The 17698-nt window shown below is 47.7% G+C and overlaps 1 protein-coding gene across 1 annotated transcript in view; it reads right to left on the reverse strand.

The window, feature by feature from the left end:
- The window catches only part of AMMECR1 (AMMECR nuclear protein 1), a 232220-nt gene extending 217824 nt beyond the window's left edge, over positions 1–14396 (reverse strand). Inside the window, exons 1-2 of the mRNA XM_038588072.1 lie at positions 14029–14396; positions 1959–2104 (exon numbers count right to left, since the gene is read on the reverse strand). The gene's annotated coding sequence lies outside the window, so the exon portion shown is untranslated. The remainder of the gene's footprint in view (positions 1–1958; positions 2105–14028) is intronic.
- Between the last annotated feature and the right edge of the window lie 3302 nt (positions 14397–17698).

Genomic DNA, 17698 nt, shown 5'->3' on the forward strand with positions numbered 1-17698 from the left:
GGGCTGCAGGACGCCTGGGTGGCTCAGCAGTTGGGCATCTGCCTTCGGCTCAGGGCATGAACCTGGGATCCTGCGATCAAGTCCTGCATCAGGCTCCTTTCGGGGAGACTGCTTCTCCTTCTGCCTCCTGTCTCTGCCTCTCTCTCTCTGTGTTTCTATGAATAAATAGAATCTTTAAAAAATATAAAAAACAAATGAAGGCTGCGACTCCTATTTTGGGGTCTCAGATGTAGAAACAGAGGCTCAGAGAGGGGAAGGGGGCAACCGTTATTCTCACTTTCCCTTTCTGACAGCCAAGGCTCAGAGATGTTAGTAGTATGCCCTAGGTCACACAGCTTTTTGGTGGCCAGCTGTCTGTATGCCCAGAACTGTCTCATAGCCACTAAGTGGTACGGCTTCTGACTGAACTCCCAAGTCAAGTGTTGTCTACTTGGTTGCCTGAAAAATTAAAATCAAAATCAAGGACAATCTTGCTCCATGGAGCCAAGAGGATAAACGTTAGAAATAGCAATTAGTGCGTAGAAATGTTGCCAGGAAGAGCTATACGAAAGTGCAGGAAGATACCCGAGGAAGCTCCCAATGACAGGGTGCTGGGTGATGGGTAACTGGATCCCTGCCAGCCCTCACCTTCTTCTGTATCTTTCCTCTCCACAACGTCTCAGGCTTCTTTCAGAGCACAGCCCACCTAGAGACAGCCAGGGCCGCCATGGGAGGGCACCAGGCCAGGACCGGCAGGCCTAGGGCAGTAGGGCTCTGGGCTGGGAACCATAAATAACCATTTTAATGAAAAGCAGCTTTGGCCAACAGCCTTGCCATTACTTGAGAGATGCTGTACCTCTTCTACGGACCTAGTTACTCGACAAAGGCCTAGGCTCATACCTCCAACACGATGATAATTATGATAATTATAGTTGCCCTTTAGTGAGCACTTACTAGGGGGCCAGGCCCTGTGCTGAACACCTACGTCCATTCACTCAATTGCTCCCTCACGCAGCCCTCTGAGAGCAAGAGCTATTGTTTCTCCCATTTTGCACAGGAAGCCATCAGGCTCCAAGAGGCTAAGTAACGTGCCCAAGTTCATCCAGCTGGTTGGAACTGGAATTTGAAGCCTGAAGCATCTGGTTCCCAGGCCAGAGCTCTTAATTCCCGTATTTAATGAATGTCTGTTGAAGGAATAAACAGATGAATGAATGGACAAATGTATTAATTCATTTCACTTGACTTTAACAAACATTTATTGAGTGCTCTGTATGTGTCAGCCCCTGTGCTAGGCATCGAGGATTCAAATGTTAAACATTTAAACACAGGCACACCCCCTACGTGGTTGCTGCCCATGAGTTCACAAAAGCACTCTCTAATGTGGCATGATTTCTTCTGGAGAAAAGTGATTTGAGTTTTTTTGAACAGCGGGTTTTAATGACGCTATTAAATTGAACCCAAAGTGGGGGGGGGGGCACGGTTTGTGCACCGGTGAACCAAGACTTTCAAATGAGAATGTGCCTTTGATTAATCATTGATTCAGGCAGGGAACGGTTACTACCAGGAATGGAACTGCGACTCCTTATCATTTTAGCTAACTGTTTTTCCATCTATCATGTCTGTCTCCTGTCGAACCCTCCCACTGTACCAAAGTTATCTGTACTCTAATGGACAATTATCCCATCTATCATCCTGCTGGTCCTGCTGATTGCTGGCAGCCTACTTGCCCACGGAGGAGACTTCCATGTAGTCACGACTGATGATGCTCTGGGAAATTGCTCATCTTTACACATTTTAAATCCATGCAGAATGAATGTCTTTGCAGGTTCCCTTTTTAGTTGCATTTGTTTTCCTGGTTACAGAAGAGCGGGTTGTACATTCTTCACCTGCACCTGAAACGTGGCCTCTGAATATTTCACAAACCCTCCAGGCAGCAGCCCTCCAAATGTTACAATGACAAATGAATGAAATAAACCCACCTGGGGTAAGAGCAGAAGTGCTGGCCCTGGACCTGGGGCTCAGGTGGCTGGTCATCACGTTAGGGTGATCCCCATCTGCCTTTTCCCTTCCAGGTATTTTGAAGAGAATCCCATGTAGATTAGGGTTGAGGTGAGGACCCATGGTGCTGAAAGGAGGGGTAGAATGGACAATGGGAGATTACTGTTGAACTCCTCGAGGCTACAGCTATGAGATTTGAGGACAGGGATGCCGTCCTCCCCCAATTCCCACCCCAAGTCTGGTAACATGTTTAACTTTAACTTTCGATTATGGTAACCAGCATGGCCAGCTCAGTCAGAATCACCAGTTCCCTCGGGCGAAAACCGGAGAGTGGTCCTTCCCACCTTATTTCTCACCTTTGCATTCAGTTAGTCACTAAGTCCTGTGAAATCTTCCTAACCATTCCTTAAATTTGAGCTATTTTCTCCAGCTCTTCTGCTATTTCTTTAGTTCAGGACTCTCACTGTCTTCTCTTGCCGTGATTCCTTCAATAACTTCCTGTTTGTTTGCTTAAACCTTTCATCCCCCCCCTTCTGTGACCATTCTCCCCAAAGTGGCCTGAGTGATCTTTTAAAGATGCAAATCAAATAATTTTTACACACACACACACACACACACACACACACACACACTCCCTTAAGTATAACCAGCTTCACAGGAGAGACTAGAGGCTCTCAAAGTGTGGTCCTGGGGCTTGGCGGCAACAGCATCTCTGAGAATGCGTTAGAGTAGGTAGTTGTTAGAGACCTACTGAGTCAGAAACTCTGAGAGTGCTCCCCCAGTTTGTGTTTAACAAGGCTTCCAGGTGATTCTGATAGCACTTAAATGTGAGAGCTCCCACCTTAAAGTCATGGTCTAGAATAAACTGGAGGAGCTTTTAAAAATTCCAGTGCCTCAAAAAAAATTCCAGTGCCTCCCCCACAGAGTTATTAAATCTGAATCCTTGGGGGTGGGATCTAGTCATCAATGTTTCTTAAATCTCCCCCAAGTGATGCAATGTGCAGTCGAGGCTGAGAACTACTGCTCTATAGGATGAAGTCCCGATTCTTCAGCTTGGTACTTGTAACCTCTTTACTCCCATCTTCCCGTGCTCCTAGAGAAGGCGCTCAGGCTGTAAGGGAATCAGAGGGCATCATTTACAACTCTCTGAGACCAGAGACAGTCTCTTGCCTCTGTGCATTTGCACCATCTCTCTCATTAGCTGGTCCTCCCCTCTCTCCCTCTCTTCACCTAGCTGATGTCTTCTCTTCAACTACACATAGTTCAGAAGACACCTGTGGGGAAGCAACTTCCCTGACCTTTCCAACCTGGGTTAGATGACTCTTCTCCATACTCCCACAGCATCTATGGCATAGCACCTGCCACACCATCTTGTTATCCTCTGTTCAGTTGTCTGCCTCTGCACCCTTAATGTAATCTGATTCTAGCCCAAAGCATGTGGGGCTGTCACGGTCTGTTTACTTAACTGCCTCCATCACTGTGAGCAGCTTGAGGTCAGGGGTGGAGTCTTGGGCATCCCTCAATCTCAGCCCCTAGCACAATGCTCAGCACGTGTCCGGTCCTCAGTTAAAAACCTGTAGAATGGACAACTAAATTATGTGAAGACTCTTCTCCATGTCTTCTGCCACTACTCCTGTCTAGGCTTCCCATTGCTTTATTGCAATAGTCTCCTAATTAAGCCCCACCTCTTCTTTCCCTGATCCCCCTGTATTGCATCCACCATGTGGTTTCCTAAAAACCACATTCACTATGTCCCTCCCGTACTCAAACACATTCAGTGATTCCTCACTGTCTGCAAAACAAAGATCATTCAAGGTCCTTCCCAAGAGTGCCTCGCCCCTGCTTTTCCAGCTATCACCCACCCACACCACCCCACCCCCTGCTCCCTGATACAGGACTGGTTACAACATTTTCAGGCCCTGGTGCAAAGTGGAAATGTGAAGCCCTGTGTTCAAAAGTTATTAAGACTTTCAAAACAGTGACAGCAGCGCATTAGCATGGGGCCCTTGCGAGTGCCAGGTCTTGTGTGTTGGCACAGGCCTGTCCCTGCATGCATCCAGCATGCTAGCCAAATGAACTCACTGTTCCCTGAACTGCTCTATAGGATCATCTTCTCCATGATGTTGGTCAGAATAAATAGTGCCCCGTCTCCTCTGCCTTCCTCACCAAATCAAAGCTCCTTTTCCCACAGATACACTTCTCTGTCCTTCAAGGACCTGTCGTCCCTGTCTCGCCTCCTGTCATTCCCAGACCACAGCACTTTCTGCCACACAGACTAATTTCAGGGGCTATTTTTATATGTGCAGAGCCATGGCTCACTATTGGATTTTAATCTACCTGAGGCCAGGGACTCGACTGTGTTCATCTTTGTTGTTTGTATGGACCTAGTGCAGCAAGGATGCCAAAAGGATACTAGACACTAAAAACCTGACTCGAATCCCTCGTTATTAGCTGTGTAACATAGAAAGAATCACTTTGTTCTGCCAGTGTCTTGTTCTTTGTTTATGTTTTCAAAGTATTTTGCTTTTTTTAAAAAATACTTCCAAAACTTAAAAAAAAAGTTCTATCACAAAACTGTAATATCTGAATATGTGAGGATCTAATACTGCTTTGGTTGTTTCTGGCTTCACTGTGTGCTTTGTAATTTTGGATTATGAGTTCATGTTTGGCCACACTTTATCCATGGTAATCCGATTAAAACTGATGGATGGTGTGTTCCTTTAGGGAGGATTTGTTTGCTTCTTCCAGATGCTCCAGGCCACTATTTAGTCTCACAGGTAGGAGCCACGTGTTATTTACCTATATAAACTGGGCTTAGGGACGCCTGGGTGGCTCACTGGTTGATCATCTGCCTTTAGCTCAGGTCGTGATCCCGGGGTCCTGGGATTGAGTTCTGCATCAGGCTCCCCGCAAGGAGCATGCTTCTCCGTCTGCTTATGTCTCTGCCTTTCTCTCAGTGTCTCTCATGAATAAATAAATAAAATCCTTAAAAATATAAACTGGTCTTAGCTCAGGGACTTGTAGATGCTCAACATATATTTATTGATTAAATGGATGAGTGAATAAGACATCCATGAGCTTCCTTTGGAAGCTCAATAAGAATAGTGACCTCTGGAGGTAACAAAGGATAGTAGGTAAATGCTAACATTTCTTGAGTTCTTTTTTCTTTTTTTAAGATTTTATTTATTCATTTGAGAGAGAGAAAGAGCATGATGGGGGAGGCGCAGAGAGAGAGGGAGAAGCATACTCCTGGCTGAGCAGAGAGCCTGATGAGGGGCTTGATCCCAGGACCTTGAGATCATGACCTGAGCTGAAGGCAGACGCTACACTAAGCGTCATTGAGTTCTTATAAGGTGCCAGGTATTGGTCTAAGTGTGCCATGTGTATTAGCTCATTTTATTCTCTCTACAACTCTGTAGAGAGGTGCTGTTATTGTCCTCATTCTACAGAGGAGGCACCGGGCTCAGAGGGGCTGAGTTACTTGGCCAAGTTCACATAGCTAAGGAATGATGGAACTCAGCTATGAACCCAGGCACCCTAAAGATATATCCACCACCATCCTATATTGGAGAAGAGCACAACAGTAGTGATAGTAGCAGTAGGGCAAAAAAATTTACTGCCAAAGGGACTGCAAGAACCACATGACGCATGCTTGAGACTTGGCATGGTCCTGGATTGTCATTTAACCCTTGCATATGGTTTTTCTCCCCTCAACTAGAACAAGGGCCGTCTGAAGGCAGAATCCATGGATTATGGCTCTTTGATGTGCTTAATATATCTGTGCTGACTGAACAAATGAATGTTTTGAAATTATACATGTGTGCCTTAAATAAATTACTTCATGTCTTGTGTGTCAGTCTGGAATCAGTGATAGAGCTTTTACTTTGCTTTAAAATCTGAAAATGTCTAGATGTGGCTATACTACAGTGGTATAATGACACCTTGCATTTGTCCTGGTGTATGGCACTCAGGACTGCTGGGAATGAAGGAAGAAATTTGGATCCTGCCTTCACAGGCCCCAAGGCTGTTAGGAACCAAAGGCCACTGTGTTTATAACCCATTCCTTTGGCTGTTGTCCAAATGCAGGAGGGCTTATAGGAAAGGGGGGCTTTATTTGCTCTTATCCTTGCCAAGACGAGGAAAGAATTCTAGTGTGGACTCTCGGTAAACATTCTAGGTCTTCCCTGAAGTGCTCCTCTGATGAAATGAAATCCCCAGTTTCCACTAATCTTGGTTCAATATTTATCTGGTGGGGGGTGGGGGTGAGGTGGGGTGGCAGGGTTATGGCGAGCTTGGGGACAGGGTTCCAGAATAAAGAGGAATGGTAACCAGGATCTTAAAAGCCCAGATTGGGCAGTTAGCCGCCTGAGTTCCCAAGTTTGCTTTCCCTATGGGTGGGAGGTGACTATTATAAGGGTGAAGGGAAGGACTTGGCTATCCTAGCATGAAGACAGGCCCTAGGATTGGGAGTCTGCCCCATGACTGTGCTAACGTGCACATTGTCCCTAGCCTGCTAGGGGGCATACAGCAAGTCCTCCCCCGCCTCCTCCCATGGCCCCTCAGCAGACTGGGACTCATACACAGTTAGAAACCTCCCCTGGGATGTCATTGCTGACAAATTGAATATGGGTCATGTTGGGTTTGAGGAGTATGAGGGATATTCCGGCAGCTGGCGAGGTCTGGGCTGGAAAGAGCAATACAAAGATCAGGAGCATATAGGGGAGAGTTGAAACTGTCCAGGGGGAGTATCTGGAAATCAAAGCAGGGGAAAGGGCTTGCAGGGTTCTTGTGGTCTGTGAGGTAGGAACAGGGCTTGGGAGGAGTACGGATTTGAGGAGGGTTCATGTATTCATCCATCCCTCCATTCAGCATTTCTTGAGCTTTTTGCCAGATACAGAGTTTGAAGAGGAAGCAGAGGATTGAAGAAGGAGAAGGGTTAAGAGGGGATCCCTGGATAGATTCAGATGAAGGAAGGAGGGAGGAGCTGAGTGCCTGGGCTCTCTCTTGCCAGGAGAGCACATCTGTTAACACAAAGCTGCATCTGTATCCCAGCCAGCTCCCCGCCCCCGGCCCCCCTAGCCCACTTCACCCCCTCTTTCCCACCCACCCCCACAAGACAGGGAGCCACATGGTGGCTTCCTACACCTACATGCCTCTACCCCCCCCCCATGTTCTCTTTCTAGGTGGTGAGGGTGGCGCCAGCAAAGCCCCTTCTTAGAGCTCAGGCAATCCCCAGGGGTGGGTGCTGGGGATGGGGGTAGGGGTTGGTGGAGAGTTTCGAGAAAAAGAGCTGGAGAAGGAGCTGTTGTCTGTAATTAGCTCCAGCTGCTGTGGCGTGGCTGCATCAGGGGCCGTCAGGAGTGTGAACGCACGCATGTGAACCTGTGTGCGTGGCGCCTCATCGTTATCACTCTATTTTTCAAAGTATTGTGCGCTGGCTTCAGCCTTGCTGCTCTGCAATCTCTCCTGTCCCTGAGGAACTCGAAGGACAGAGTGTTCCGCAGGCAGCACCAGCTTGAATCACTAATGCTGCTAAGCAGGAGGACAACAAATATAGGCCCCCATATGTCCTGGATGCGCAAGCCCCTGCTCTCTCCCTCCATCCCCACTTCCTAAATGTTTTCTACTGAGTGAAGTCCTGGCACTTGAAATTAGCAACACCGCACTTCTGCACAACCTTCTGGCAAAGAGCTTTCACAGCTGTCATGCCATGCACCCTCAGACAGCCCTGAGGGGCAGCGTTTTATAGGTGAGGACCATGGGGCGCAGGCAAGCAGGGCGATCAGCATGGGGTCATCAGGCTGGTTGGTGGCAGAGCTGCATCTAGAATGTAGGCTATCAGCCTCTGGGCCTGGTACCCCATCCCCAGCAGGGTGCTGCCAGAAGGGCTTCTACCCCTTGGCTCTGGCTGCTGCTCTCTCTGTGCGCTTGAGAACCTGCCAGCCGTGACTCAAAGATCTGCCTCAGCGATTGATGAAAACTAGGACCTCTTCAGCTGAGCCCAGCCTAGGAGCTAATTGAGAGCCTAATACATGTGCCTCCTATCATGCCAGCACTTATGTGGGCCTCAAACAAGGTACAGCATGGCCCCTGTCCTCAAAGAAAGTGACAACTTCTGTATTCACCTCTCTCCTACTGCAGCCCTGGGGGAGGGTGATGGGTAGTGAGGGCTAATGATAAAGGTTGGAAAGATGGGGAAAGAAAGGAAAACCAGAGTCCCCATTAAGTGTCAGGTACAGGGTGGAGTACATAGGTTATAATATATGTCATCTGTATGATGTTTGTAGTACATATGGATACACACACATACACACAATCAATCTATCAGTTTCCATGGATTAACTCATCAGTTTAGCTGACTCATCCACGCAAAGAGTTTAGGACGGTGTCTAGCCCCTAGAGAGCACTGAATGAATACTAATCATTCTTCCTTCCTATCATCAACATCTTCCTTGTCATTATCTGCAAAAATATTAAATACATGATCTCATGTAATCCTTCCAACTCTAGGAAGTAGCAGCTATTATTCTCATCTGCAGCTTACAAATGAGGAAACCAGCCGCTTAGCATATCCAAGCCTGGGGAACACTGAGAATCCAAAAGGGAACCCAATATGGTCCCAGGCAGCCTTTGGGGATATTTCCATATAATAGGAGAGACAAAGACACACAGTACTCGTAGTCCAATAGGTGCCGTAGCTGAGAAACATAGCATGGGGGCACCAATGGTGAATGACCCAGTATCTGGGGAAGTTGGAGAAGCATCACAGATGAAGGACGTTAGAGCTGGATCCAGGGGGATGGAGGGTTTTTCCAGGAGGAGCAGTGGGGGTGGGGAAAAACATTCCAGGCAGAGGGAACAGTATTTGTGTGAAGGTTCATGTTCTGAATGGTGGGGCACCTGGTGTGGGATGTACAGTTGGTAGCAGTTGGAAGAGAGTGGAAAAGGTGGTTGGGATCAGCTTGTCCAGGGCTTTGTTGGCCAAGCTGAGTTTTTGCACTTTGTTCTGCGAGCAATAGGGAGCCATCAAAGGTATTTATTAAGGAAGAGGAATGACAGACCAGGAAGACAACTTTTTTTTCTGGGTGCCAGAGTGTGGAAGGACTGGAAGGGAGAGAAGACAAAATCAAGTAGGCCCATTGGAAGCCCATCGCAAGGTCCTGGCAAGAGGTGTCAAGTGCTCTGGACCAGGACTGTGGTAGTGAAAGCAAAGAAGAGGGGCCACTCCAGGGAGGTGTCCACAGGGAGAAATCACAGGGCTGGGTGTCTTGGAAGGTTAAGGAGACTGAGAATGTGACAATGACCCTGAGATGGCAGCTTAGGTCTGTGGCGATATTGTTAACCAAGATGGGGAATACAGACTATTAGTTGGCCGAATAATGAGTGGAGGCAGGTGACAAGCTCAGCTCGGACACGGATGCAGTGAGGCTTGCAAGTGGACATGTCCAGAAGGAAGCGGAATGGGAGATGGAGGCAGAGATGCCACCAGGGTCCAAGTGGCACTGGTTGACCCCATAGGACCAGATGGAGTGTCTCTTCTCCCATTTACTCCCCCAGGGCAAAGGCTGGAGCCGGAGCCAGGTGTTCGGTGGGGAACACCAGCCTGGGGTGACAAGATATGTTTTTTCCAGGTGCCCCCAGAAACATCATCCCTTCCCCTCAGGAGCAGTGGCTACTTTCCAGGGCAAAGGGAGGTGTTTTGTGTGCAGAACCCATGTCCACACAGGGGCCATGAGCTTTGAATTCTTGGCGGTGGGTGGAGGTGGGGGGTGTCTTCCAATGCAATCCAATGCGTTGATGACTGGGCATTTGGGACAGAACAAATACCACAGCTACACAATGACCTCCAGAGCATTCAGTGTACACAACTGAGTCTTCAGTGCTAAGGAGCCAGGAGTACATTCATGAGGCATTTCTAAAGACCCAGTCTGTATGAACCACAGTCGGTCTCCTAGGAGTCCTAAAACCTTAATTAGGCCAGGCAGGCCCCATAACCAAATCCCATAATCCCACAAATTCACAACAACAAGTTAGGCATGAGAGTTTTAGTCATACTCTGAATTTGTAAGAGACCCCAAACTGCCATCTTCTTTCTGAGCCTCTGCATGACCCCTGACCAGCTCTTCTCCCCACCCAGATCTATGTATCCAGAACAGCCTCTGTCTCTCCTGAAGCCCTGAAGACATCTATGGATTTCTTGGTTAAATCCCTGGGACCACCCTAATAATGGTTCTACACATTTTATACGCAAGAACTCATTTATTCTTCATGAATATTACAGGCCCTGTTTATGCATATAGATGTAATATTTACAGTAACAATAATAGTGATGTTTGCTGCATGCTTAATGTAGGCCAGCATGGTTCTAAACATGTTATAGGAGATAACTCCTAATTCCACGAGAGCAACTCTACCAGGTAGATGTTATTACTATCAATAGCCCCAACCAGCTCAAAATGCCTTGAGATAAAGGCTCTCGCCCATTTGGCACCTCAGGCAGATTGAGGTCTGCAGTCCAGATACGTGAAATTGTTCGGGGTCTTTGTGAAGCAGCTTAGAAGCTACTACCTGGACCAGTGAAGGTCCGGGACTCAGAAGGCATTTACACGTCCTCCCAGAGAGAGTCATGTAGGCTGGGGCTGGTTACAGGAATCTGTCCTGTGACTCTGTCCTCTCTGTCTTCTGATCCTAGAGGAACCATAGGCATGCCTTGGGGTCCATCCTCCCCTTCCCCCCAGCCAAGCGGAGAACCCAGGAGGACTAGAATGCAGAGAGCACGCTGAGGGCATGCCTGCACAGAAAACAGAGCTCTTTCTGCCACCACACCCCTTGCAAGAGAGTGGATTCTGTAACCTCCGGAGTGGGTGGGGAGGGAGAAGAAGAGAGGAAGTGAAGGAAAGCCTCTTGAAGCTGCGGGCACCCTGGAGCCCAGACAAGGGAGTGTCCTGAGGGAGGGAGGGGGAGAAGAAGGGGTGTGTGTGTGGGGGGAGAGCAGCTGTGGGCCAGTAGCTACAGGGTCAGGGAGCCATAGTTGGTGCAAGCGGCAGTGGCTAGGTATCTCTGCATGCTCCAGATGCATTGAACCTAGCAAGAACCAGACAAAGTTTTAGGTGGGACTCTTCTCCTTTTTGTTAGTGCTTTGGGACCTGCATGCTTCTGGACCCTGCCCTCCCAGAGATAAGTCCCTTTCACTGCAGTGAAGCTCAGACTGTGTGGTTGGGGGAAGGCCAGGGAAGGATTTCATGAATCCTTAGCAGAGGTTCTATCTATTTAGTTGGGAGGAGGGGATGGATTGAAGGCAGAACTCATTGTGAGGAAAGGCTTGGGGACACTCTTACCTTGTGGGACTCAGTGGAAAAGGAGTGGAGGGCTACTTTAAGGAAATGGTGAGCCCCCGAAAAACTAGTGGTGTTAGATCTGCACTGTGCAGGACCATCTGATGCTCTAATCCATTCTCTGATGATGTGCACAGCAGAGAGCTGGGGATCTTAGCCACTGTCGATTTTTGTTAAGCACTTGCTCTGTGCCAGACACTGTGCTGGGCTTTATATGCATCAGCTCATTTGAACACTATCTGTGTGATCCTACTATTATTGTGCCCATTTTACAGATGAGGCTCAGGTAGGTTACATGACTTGCTCCCAGGCCGCACAGCTAGGGAGTGGTATAGCCAGGATTTAAAATCCGGTAGTCTTCCCCCAAAACCCTGTCCACTAGGCCCTAGGAAGGATGTGGGAATAGGGGAATGCCTTACAGCTTTTGGTGAACAATGCAAGTCAGTGTTATCTATCATGAATTCCCAGAAGTAGAAGTTCAATGCTGGCCCCAGAGGAAGGAAAGGCTGGGAGCAGAGTCTCAAAGCCTAATTCCCGGTGTAGCTCCCCCTTCCTTAATTAGGCCCACCCTCCTGGACTGGAGAAGTGCCAGGGTTAAGGGGTGACAATTTGATTTTTTGCACTGAGTTTTTTTTAACCGTTTCGAGAGCCCAAGGGTGCCCCAGCAGGGGAACTGTCCTACCTTCTGTCCCACACTAGTACGTGGGAGTCTTTCTACTCCATGTACCTCTGTTTTACAAAGTGGGTCTTTGTCTTATTACCCTAGTCCTGAGTCTCTGCCTCAGTAAGCTGCTGTCCGGGTGGGATGCATCCAGGTAAAGCTTAACAGATTGACCCTCCCAAAAGGTTGGCATTTTAACTGATGCCAAAGCCCCAAGTCAAAGAATTATGTACTTAAGAATTTTCGAGCCCTTGGGAGTGGATGGGGAGAGATTTGGAAGGGCAAGGGAACGTTCTTAATACTCCTGGAATGCCATAAGGTTGATATAAAATGCAGGTGGCTGCCAAGCCAGAACCTGGATTATTTTGGTTATAATCAGAATCCATCACATAGAGCGACCCCCCTCCCCCCACCCAGCACTCAAGGCTTCGACAAAAAAGTCTTCCAGACCATTAATTTCCATGATTCAAGCATCTTTTTCTCAGAGCTCTTTGGAAGGAGGAGGGCTGAGAAACTGCATGAGTTACTAAAGACCACACAAACAGGCAGTAGTCAAAGCAAAACCAAATTCCTCCTGAGGCCAGTTTCCTTGTAGAGCCTGAGAACTCATTCGGTATCCACCGGACACAAGGTGAATTTCCCATTTTAATTCCTCCAGCACCCATATTAACGGCCTGAGAAATCGAAGGTAGCCATCCTTGGTCTAATGATCATCTTACAAAAAAAAAATGATCATCTTACACCTTTCATCATCTTATGCCAATGACAGGGTTTCTTCTATGGGGCCATGTGGAGATAACAGAGCAAGACCTGCTGGCCTTGTCCCGTCCTTCTTCATGGCTGAGGAAGTAATCACAAAAGCCTACAAGGACACTGAGTTTGGGATGGTTCACAGTGCATTTTCTTTCTTTTTTTTTTTTTTTTTTTTTGAAATAGGTGACAGGGATGAAGGAGAGCACCTGTCTTTTTTTTTTTTTTAATTTTTATTTATTTATGATAGTCACAGAGAGAGAAAGAGAGAGGGGCAGAGACACAGGCAGAGGGAGAAGCAGGCTCCATGCACCGGGAGCCCGATGTGGGATTCGATCCCGGGTCTCCAGGATCACGCCCTGGGCCAAAGGCAGGCGCCAAACCGCTGCGCCACCCAGGGATCCCCCACAGTGCATTTTCCAAATGACTTCCTACCAAAGACAGTCCTTACCCTTGCCTCCAAACAAATTCTGTAGCCTACGAATGATTTGGTTTTGGTGTCAAAGGGGGGTGGTAAGCAATAGGGCCTGGCTCTGTTATCCTGGGCCATTTTGAGAGCAATTCAGGGAGCAGTCCCCAACAGAAGGGCTGAATACCACCCCCCCCCCATTTGTTATGGCTTCAGGAATGACAGGCTGGCCAGAGGCAGTCCAGCCTCTCAGGAAAGTGGTAAATAAAAGCATCTGAAATGCTTCTTTCCTGGGGAGCCTGTAGGCTATTTTGGTCTCTTTCCATTAAAATAGGAAGGCAGCAAAAGGGACCCTTTCACTGCAGAGCATGAAGCCTCCTCATTGTGGCAACCTTTCTCACTGCACTGAACCACATTGCTCCTCCTTTTTTTTAAACCATAGAAGAGTTTCTAAATTCTCATTTATATCCTCCTTCTTACCACATCTTTCACTATTTTAGCAAATTGCTGCATAAAAGATGGAGAAGCCAGCAGGGGCTGTGCCCACAATAGTAGTTGTGGTGGCATTGAGGAAATTAAAATGCCAGGGGTGTGCTTCTCCCATTAAGTCTAACATGAGAAATTAAGTGTGCACAGCATTGATGAACAGAAGACCCTGAAGGATGGGCGAAGTTTCTGACATGCCTGGAGGGGGGTGCTTGGGAAAGAGTAAAGAGGCGTTTGCATTCTGTAAACTAAGAAGCAGTTCCGAAGGGTGGGGGGGGGGATTGTCAGGAATTCTTCCAACGCCATGGGCCTGCCCACACCTGAATCAGATTTTGATGACCTCCCTCGGGCCCTGCCCCTTCCCCCCTCCCCAAAAGACAGTGTGAGCGGCAGTGAGCCCCGGTACTTACAGGAGCAGAGGATTTTAGGGCAGGAAAATGGAGACCACAGGCTCTTGAATGCCTGCCGAGTCACTTGCATCAGATTAGGAAGTGGTGATTGGAAGAATAAGATGTTTGGAAAATCTTATCATTCTCCTCCTCCAGCCCGTGTCTTTTCACTCCACATGCACACTCAGACCACCCCCTAGGACATCTGTCTCTCCAGGCTGCCGGGGACCCCTCACCGTGAGGGTGCTGGCAGCCACAGTGCCTCTTGGAGCCTGTGTGGCCGGGCCAGGTAGTCAGGCTCCTGGGATTAGGTTGGCAAGAGCATCTGTCCCCCAAACGGATCAGCCCACAGAAAAAGGGAGAGCGAGCAAGCTGGAAAATGGGTCCGGGACCGAGCGCTCCAGGTTCTTAGCATGTTCCTGGCGTATTCTAAAAGTGGCATCCACAGCAGAGAAAGTGTTCCAAAATAGCTCAGGCTGCCAATGCCTTGCTGAAACCTGAAAAAGAATTGCTGAATTCAAACATCTGGGTCTCTGTGGGTGTGTGATCAAAGTGTGGATTTGTTGGGGGGTAGGGGAGGAGGAACTCCAGCTATGAGCTTAGTAGAGGCACAAGGTCACCTGGGGCATGGCCTGCCTTCCCTTTGCCAACTTGCTTGAGTTGATTGGCAGCGTCAGAAAGCTTGCACATCCGTGCGGAGGCAGGGGACTGGTGGCAGGTCCCAGGGCTGCTTCTTTCATCCCAGGTCTCTGATGTGCTGACCCTCTAAAATAACAGCGCTCTATTTTCTGCATTTCAAACGAGGGGGACTGATACTGGGTGAAGGTCTCTTTAAGGTAATGCTTCAAAACTGGTGGAATTCCCTTTCCAGCAGATTTTTTCATTACCTTCAGCCTTTGGCTTTGGCGTAAGTCAATGTCAGCTTCTTAGAAGTCAACAGAGAAGAGCAAATAGTGGGGGCTCTCCATGTGACTTTGTTGGCATTGGGGCAATCTCCCGTCTCTGGCTTCTGAGCAGACGGCACCTGTACATCCTTGCCAATGATACTGAGAAGGATGAGGTCTCCACCCAGACATACAATCTCATTTTAGTATTTCCTGTGATCTCAGGATGCTCTCCTTTCATCAGGTATGTTGAGAGTTTTCGGGTGATCTGCAGAGAAAGTGGGTCAGTTATGTAGGAAGTTTAGCATATGTCTTCCATGGACCTGACTCGGGTCAAAGAAGATAAAGCACAGAGGTTGGGTTTTTCATTCCAGCTCGGCCTGATTTCTGCTGTGTGACTTGGGGCAGTCACTTCTCTTCTCTGGACCCTAGCTTCCACCTCTGTAAAATGCAAATAATGACAATCCCCATCCTAACCCTAACACAACAGTGTATGTAAAGATTAATGCAAAGAGTCAGAAGAATGCTACTATGGGACAGGCTTGTCACTCTCAGTAGATGGTGGCATTTTTTGGTTCTTCGGGGGACCCTCCTAGTTAGTAGCCACTAGCTTCCTGCATCAACGTGTGTATAGTAAGCCTGAAGCATACCATCGTACTAGACACTGTGGGCTTCATGCTTAAGGGTCAGTATCATTTCTACTTCCAAGGTGTGGGACTTGGGCTAGTTGCTTAACCCTCAGTAGCTCCATTTTCCCATCTGTCAAGTGGGTATGCAAACTAATAATAACATAGGTGCATAATTCCTTGTCTCCAGTCCTTGCAGTTAGGTGTCTTTTAGAGTTCAGGAGTTTTGGATTTTAGAAAAGTACTATGGTACATATCTGTTATATAACACCCATAGTGGGATCTGGGGCAGTCTCCTATGCCTGAATACATTAATATTTATAACTGGGATAAATTAATAGCCTGTTAATTCGAGTCCAATTTTGCCACTGAATAAACTTGCCATAAAGTTTCAGTTTTTGGAATCTCTTAGTTGTTAGAAAGGCAGGTAAGGAACTGTGGATGAATGAAAGAAACAAACAAGGCACCTGGATGGCTCAGTTGGTTAAGCATCTGCCTTTGGCTGAGCTCATAATCTCGGGGTCCTGGAATTGAGCCCCGCTTTGGGCTCTCTGCTCAGCAGGGAGTCTGCTTCTCATTCTCCCTCTGTCCCTCCTCTCTTGCTCATGTTCTCTCTCTCTGTCAAATAAATAAAAATTTTTTTTAAAGAAAGGAACAAATATTTAGTGCTTGGCACATGCCAATTATTGTTTTAAGTAGTTTGTATGCCTAAACTCAATTAGTGAGACCCATAACCCTATGATATGGACATTACTGTCATAATCCCAAGGCCCAGAGAGATTAAATCACTCGCCGAGGGTCCCAAAGCCAGTACAAGATTGAGTTGGGATTCTAACCCAGACAGTTCAGCTTCAGAATCTGTGCTCTTAACCGCCTTCTCTATCTAGTCCATGGGGTTCAATTGAGGCTTTGGATGCCTATAGGGGCCAGATAAGTCATTGTGGAAAAGTAGAGGTGGCTGGGTGGGTACTGAAGCAAACTGGTGAGCCAATGCCTCACATACAGGAGAAGCATATTTAGCTCCAGCTGACTGCTGCCAGAACGAGGAGCTGAGTTTTTCTGTTTTCCCCAGAGGAGCCAGAAATCCCGCTCTTTATAGGAAGTCCCTGACTTTTCAGGGTTGGCAACTAATTTTTAAAATATGCTCAGATACATTGTATGGGTCAAGGAAAATCTGTCTGCAGTCTAGACCCAGTCTGGGACCGCCAGTTTGCAAGCTCTGCAATGAGGAAATAGATATGAAAATGCTTTAAAAACTAAAGACGTCTTCTAGAAATGTACGGTCTCATTTTAGGGTTAAGCTTTTCGTTGTTCTTGTCACCTCCCCCAACCCTTTGACTGTGGTCTCGTTTTTTTTTTTTTTTTTTGAAGACTGGTGTTCCTGGCCTGATGGAGATGAAAAGTCAGAATTCAGTGAACTCGAATGCTTCATTCCTTTGGCAGGCTGGATAAATGAGAAGCCTAGGTGTACTGGATGGGCTAAGCCTCAGAATTCCTGCCACACCCACGGGCCCCTTCTAAGGAGTTTCCATCCACAGACCCTAGCTGGGGGAAATAGCAGTTTCTTATGAATAGGTGGTTATGTTTGGTACCACGTGACCCAGCTTCCTCCTGGCAATAGCTGATTGAGCCAGGAGAGGGCATCTGATCCAAGAGCAGTCACTCTATAGGCTGGCAAGCAGCCTATGAGGGACCCCAGGATGAGAACTTGGCCCAACAAGCACAGTTGTGACTAAATTTGGGCCAATGAGAGTCTCGCACTTGGGGAGTTTGAATATGAGCTGTAGAAAGAGGGAACAGTTGACACCTGGAGCAGAAGGTGAACGCAGAGAAGCAGGTCCCACGAATAAGCAGGAGCAGGGGAGATTACTGAGCTTCACCTAGGTGCCAGACACCTGTCACATGTTTTGTTGTTTAAAACATTCCAAGAGCCTTTGAGGTAGGTACTATTACTCTCCCTGTTTTGTAGACAAGGAAACTGAGGCTAGGTAATTAAGTTCTAGGGTTGAAGCCCAGGCTTGTTTTATATAAAAATCAGGCTGTATGACTGCCCCCCCAAAGCCAGTGGTTCTTTATTTTTTTAAAGATTTTATATATTTATTTGAGAGAGAGAGAGGGAGAGACAGAGAGAGACAGAGATAGCGAGAGAGAGCACGAACAGGGAGGAGAGGGAGAAACAGG

This window comes from Canis lupus, chromosome X (assembly GCF_011100685.1).
Source record: "Canis lupus familiaris isolate Mischka breed German Shepherd chromosome X, alternate assembly UU_Cfam_GSD_1.0, whole genome shotgun sequence".
Taxonomy (NCBI): Eukaryota; Metazoa; Chordata; class Mammalia; order Carnivora; family Canidae; genus Canis; species Canis lupus.